Raw genomic sequence first — 6,000 nt, 5'->3', positions numbered from 1 at the left:
GTTCTCGCCATTCTCCGCCTCAGCCTCCTGAGTAGCTGGGACTACAGGCGCCCGCCACCACGGCCAGCTAGTTTTTTGTATTTTTTTAGTAGAGATGGGGTTTCATCGTGTTAGCCAGGATGGTCTCGATCTCCTGACCTCGTGATCCACCCATCTCGGCCTCCCAAAGTGCTGGGATTACAGGCTTGAGCCACCGCGCCCAGCCATGTGTCACATTTTCTTAATCCAGTCTGTCACTGATGGACATTTGGGTTGATTCCAAGTCTTTGCTATTGTGAATAGTGCCACAATAAACATATGTGTGCATGTGTCTTTACAGCAGCATGATTTATAATCCTTTGGGTATATCCCCAGTAGTGGGACGGCTGGATCAACTGGTATTTCTAGTTCTAGATCCTTGAGGAATCGCCACACTGTCTTCCACAGTGGTTGAACTAGTTTACAGTCCCACCAACAGTGTAAAACTGTTCCTATTTCTTCACATCCTCTCCAGCACCTGTTGTTTCTTGATTTTTTAATGATCGTCATTCTAACTGGCATGAGATGGTATCTCATTGTGGTTTTGATTTGCATTTCTCTGATGGCAAGCAATGATGAGCATTTTTTCATGTGTCTGTTGGCTCTATGAATGTCTTCTTTTGAGAAGTGTCTGTTCATATCCTTTGCCCACTTTTTGATAGGGTTGTTTGTTTTTTTCTTATAAATTTGATTGAGTTTTTATAGGTTCTGAATATTAGCCCTTTGTCAGATGAGTAGATTGCAAAAATTTTGTCCCATTCTATAGGTTGCCTGTTCACTCTGATGGTAGTTTCTTTTGGTGTGCAGAAGCTCTTTAGTTTAATTAGATCCCATTTGTCAATTTTGGCTTTTGTTGCCATTGCTTTTGGTGTTTTAGACATGAAGTCCTTGCCCATGCCTATGTCCTGAATGGTATTACCTAGGTTTTCTTCTAGGGTTTTTATGGTTTTAGGTCTAATATTTAAGTCTCTAATCCATCTTGAATTAATTTTCGTATAAGGAGTAAGGAAAAGATCCAGTTTCAGCTTTCTACTTATGGCTAGGTAATTTTCCCAGCACCATTTATTAAATAGGGAATCCTTTCCCCATTTCTTGTTTTTGTCAGGTTTGTCAAAAATCAGATGGCTGTAGATGTGTGGTATTATTTCCGAGGGCTCTGTTCTGTTCCATTGGTCTATATCTCTGTTTTGGTACCAGTACCCTGCTGTTTTGGATACTATAGGCTTGTAGTATAGTTTGAAGTCAGGTAGCATGATGCCTCCAGCTTTGTTCTTTTGACTTAGGATTGTCTTGGCAATGCAGGCTCTTTTTTGGTTTCATATGAACTTTAAAGCAGTTTTTTCCAATTCTGTAAAGAAAGTCATTGGTAGCTTAATGGGGATGGCATTGAATTTATAAATTACATTGGGCAGTATGGCCATTTTCACAATATTGATTCTTCCTATCCGTGAGCATGATATGTTCTTCCATTTGTTGGTGCCCTCTTTTATTTCACTGAGCAGTGGTTTGTAGTTCTCCTTGAAGAAGTCCTTTACATCCCTTGTAAGTGGGATTCCTGGGTATTTTATTCTCTTTGAAGCTATCATGAATGCGAGTTCCTTCATGATTTGGCTCTCTGTTTGTCTGTTACTGGTGTATAAGAATGCTTGTGATTTTTGCACATTGATTTTGTATCGTGAGACTTTGATGAAGTTGCTTATCAGCTTAAGGAGATTTTGGGCTGAGATGATGGGGTTTTCTAAATATACAATCATGTCATCTGCAAACAGGGACAATTTGACTTCTTCTTTTCCTAACTGAATACCCTTGATTTCTTTCTCTTGTCTGATTGCCCTAGCCAGAATTTCCAACACTATGTTGAATAGGAGTAGTGAGAGAGGGCATCCCTGCCTTGTGCCAGTTTTCAAAGGGAATGCTTCCAGTTTTTGCCCATTCAGTATGATATTGTCTGTGGGTTTGTCATAAATAGCTCTTATTATTTTGAGATATGTTCCATCAATACCGAATTTATTGAGAGTTTTTAGCATGAAGGGCCGTTGAATTTTGTCAAAGGCCTTTTCTGCATCTATTGAGATAATCACATGGTTTTTGTCTTTGGTTCTGTTTATATGCTGGATTACGTTTATTGATTTGTGTATGTTGAACCAGCCTTGCATCCCAGGGATGAAGCCCATTTGATCATGGTGGATAAGCTTTTGGATGTGCTGCTGGATTCGGTTTGCCAGTATTTTATTGAGGATTTTTGCATTGATGCTTATCAGGGATATTGGTCTAAAATTCTCTTTTTTTGTTGTATCTCTTTCAGGCTTTGGTATCAGGATGATGTTGGCCTCGTAAAATGAGTTAGGGAGGATTCCTTCTTTTTCTATTGATTGGAATAGTTTCAGAAGGAATGGTACCAACCCCTTCTGGTACCTCTGGTAGAATTCTGTTGTGAATCCGTCTGGTTCTGAACTTTTTTGGTTGGTAGGCTATTAATTATTGCCTCAATTTCAGAGCCTGCTATTGGTTTATTCAGGGATTCAACTTATTCCTGGTTTAGTCTTGGGAGAGTGTAAGTGTCCAGGAAATTATCCATTTCTTCTAGGTTTTCTAGTTGATTTGCGTACAGGTATTTATTGTATTCTCTGATGGTAGTTTGTATTTCTGTGGGGTTGGTGGTGATATCCCCTTTATCATTTTTTATTGTGTCTATTTGATTCTTCTCTCTTTTCTTCTTTATCAGTCTTGCTAGTGGTCTATCAATTTTTTTGATCTTTTCAGAAAACCAGCTCCTGGATTCATTGATTTTTTGAAGGATTTTTTGTGTCTCTATCTCCTTCAGTTCTGCTCTGATCTTAGTTATTTCTTGCCTTCTGCTAGCTTTTGAATGTGTTTACTCTTGCTTCTCTAGTTCTTTTAATTGTGATGTTAGAGTGTCAATTTTAGATCTTTCCTCCTTTCTCTTGTGGGCATTTAGGGCTCTAAATTTCCCTCTATGCACAGCTTTAAATGTGTCCCAGAGATTCTGGTACGTTGTATCTTTGTTCTTATTGGTTTCAAAGAAAATCTTTATTTCTGCCTTCATTTCGTTATGTACCCAGTAGTCATTCAGGAGCAGGTTGCTCAGTTTCCATGTAGTTGAGCGGTTTTGATTGAGTTTCTTAATCCTGAGTTCTAGTTTGATTGCACTGTGGTCTGAGAGACAGTTTGTTATAATTTCTGTTCTTTTACATTTGCTGAGGAGCGCTTTACTTCCAACTATGTGGTCTATTTTAGAATAAGTGTGATGTTGTGCTTAGAAGAATGTATATTCTGTTGATTTGGGTTGAAGAGTTCTGTAGATGTCTGTTAGGTCCACTTGGTGCAGAGATGAGTTCAATTCCTGGATATCCTTGTTAACTTTCTGTCTGGTTGATCTGTCTAATGTTGACAGTGGGGTGTTAAAGTCTCCCATTATTATTGTATGGGAGTCTACATCTCTTTGTAAGTCTCTAAGGACCTGCTTTATGAATCTGGGTGCTCCTGTATTGGGTGCATATATATTTAGGAGAGTTAGCTCTTCCTGTTGAATTGATCCCTTTACCATTATGTAATGGCCTTCTTTGTCTCTTTTGATCTTTGATGGTTTAAAGTCTGTTTTATCAGAGACTAGGATTGCAACCCCTGCTTTTTTTTATTTTCCATTTGCATGGTAGATCTTCCTCCATCCCTTTATCTTGATCCTATGTGTGTCTCTGCACGTGAGACAGGTCTCCTGAATACAGCGAACTGATGGGTCTTGATTCTTTATCAATTTGCCAGTCTGTGTATTTTAATTGGACCATTTAGTCCATTTACATTTAAGGTTAATATTGTTATGTGTGAACTTGATCCTGTCATTATGATATTAGCTGGTTATTTTGCTCACTAGTTGATGCAGTTTCTACCTAGCATCGATGGACTTTACATTTTGACATGTTTTGGCAATGGCTGGTACCTGCTGTTCCTTTCCATGTTTAGTGCTTCCTTCAGGGTCTCTTGTAAGGCAGGCCTGGTGATGACAAAATCTCTAAGCATTTGCTTGTTGGTAAAAGATTTTATTTCTCCTTCACTGATGAAACTTAGTTTGGCTGGATATGAAATTCTGGGTTGAAAATTCTTTTCTTTAAGAATGTTGAATATGGCCGCCACTCTCTTCTGGCTTGCAGAGTTTCTGCTGAGAGATCTGCTGTTAGTCTGATGGGCTTCCCTTTGTGGGTAACTCGACCTTTCTCTCTGGCTGCCCTTAACATTTTTTCCTTCATTTCAACTTTGGCGAATCTGACAATTATGTGTCTGCTCTTTTCAAGGAGTATCTTTGTGGTGTTCTCTGTATTTCCTGAATTTGAATGTTGGCCTGCCTTACTAGTTGGGGAAGTTCTCCTGGATGATATCCTGCAGAGTGTTTTCCAACTTGGTTCCATTTTCCCCGTCACTTTCAGGCACACCAATCAGATGTAGATTTGGTCTTTTCACATAATCCCATATTTCTTGGAGGCTTTGTTCATTGCTTTTTACTCTTTTTTCTCTACACTTCTCGCTTTATTTCATTCATTTGATCTTCAATCGCTGATACTCTTTCTTCCAGTTGATCCAGTCGGTTACTGAAGCTTGTACATTTGTCACATAGTTGTCATGTTATGGTTTTCATCTCTATCAGTTCTTTTAAGGTCTTCTCTGCATTGATTATTCTAGTTAGCCATTCATCCATTCTTTTTTCAAGGTTTTTTAGTTTCTTTGCACTGGTTACGTAGCTCCTCCTTTAGCTCTGAGAAGGTCGATTGACTGAAGCCTTCTTCTCTCAACTGGTCAAAGTCATTCTCTGTCCAGCTTTGTTCTGTTGCTGGCGATGAGCTGCTTTCCTTTGGAGGGGGAGATGCACTCTGATTTTTTGAATTTCCAGCGTTTCTGCACTGCTTTTCCCCCATCTTTGTGGTTTTATCTGCCTTTGGTCTTTGATGATGGTGACGTACTGATGGGGTTTTGGTGTGGGTTTCCTTTCTGTTTGTTAGTTTTCCTTCTAACAGTCAGGACCGTCAGCTGTAGGTCTGTTGGAGTTTGCTTGAGGTCCACTCCAGACCCTGTTTGCCTGGGTATCAGCAGCAGAGGCTGCAGAAGATAGAATATTGCTGAACAGCGAGTGTTGCTGTCTGATTCTTCCTCTGGAAGCTTCGTCTCAGGGGTGTACCCTGCCGTGTGAGGTGTGAGGTGTCAGTCTGCACCTAGTGGGGGATGTCTCCCAGTTAGGCTACTCAGAGGTCAGGGACCCACTTGAGCAGGCAGTCTGTCCATTCTCAGATCTCAACCTCCATGCTGGGAGATCCACTGCTCTCTTCAAAGCTGTCAGACAGGGGCATTTGCCTCTGCTGAGGTTTCTGCTGCTTTTTATTTAGCTATGCCCTGTCTCCAGAGGAGGCGTCTACAGAGACAGGCAGGCTTCCTTGAGCTGTGGTGGGCTCCACCCAGTTCGAGCTTCCCTGGGGCTTTGTTTACCTACATAAGCCTCAGCAATGGTGGGCCCCCCTACCCCAGCCTGGCTGCCGCCTTGCGGTTAGATCTCAGACTGCTGTGCTAGCAATGAGGGTAGCTCTGTGGGCGTGGGACCCTCTGGGCCAGTTGTGGGATATAATCTCCTGGTGTGCTGTTTGCTAAGACCCTTGGTAAAGCGCAGTATTAAGGTGGGAGTTACCTGCTTTTCCAGGTGTTGTGTGTCTCAATTTCCTTTGGCTAGGAAAAGGAATTCCTTTCCCCCTTGCGCTTCTCAGGTGAGGCGATGCCTCGCCCTGCTTCAGCTCTCCCTGGTCATCCACAGACCAGCGCCAACTATCCAACACGCCCCTGTGAGATGAACCTCAGTTGAAAATGCAGAAATCACCTGTCTTCTGTGTTGTTCATGCTGGAAGCTGGAGGCTGGAGCTGTTCCTATTTGGCCATCTTGGGCGCAACCCTAGTAGCTTTATTAAACCCTGGTAGTAATTCCAT

The sequence above is a fragment of the Rhinopithecus roxellana genome, chromosome 10 (genome assembly GCF_007565055.1).
Source record: "Rhinopithecus roxellana isolate Shanxi Qingling chromosome 10, ASM756505v1, whole genome shotgun sequence".
Taxonomy (NCBI): Eukaryota; Metazoa; Chordata; class Mammalia; order Primates; family Cercopithecidae; genus Rhinopithecus; species Rhinopithecus roxellana.
Note: the sequence above shows the minus strand (reverse complement) of the source record.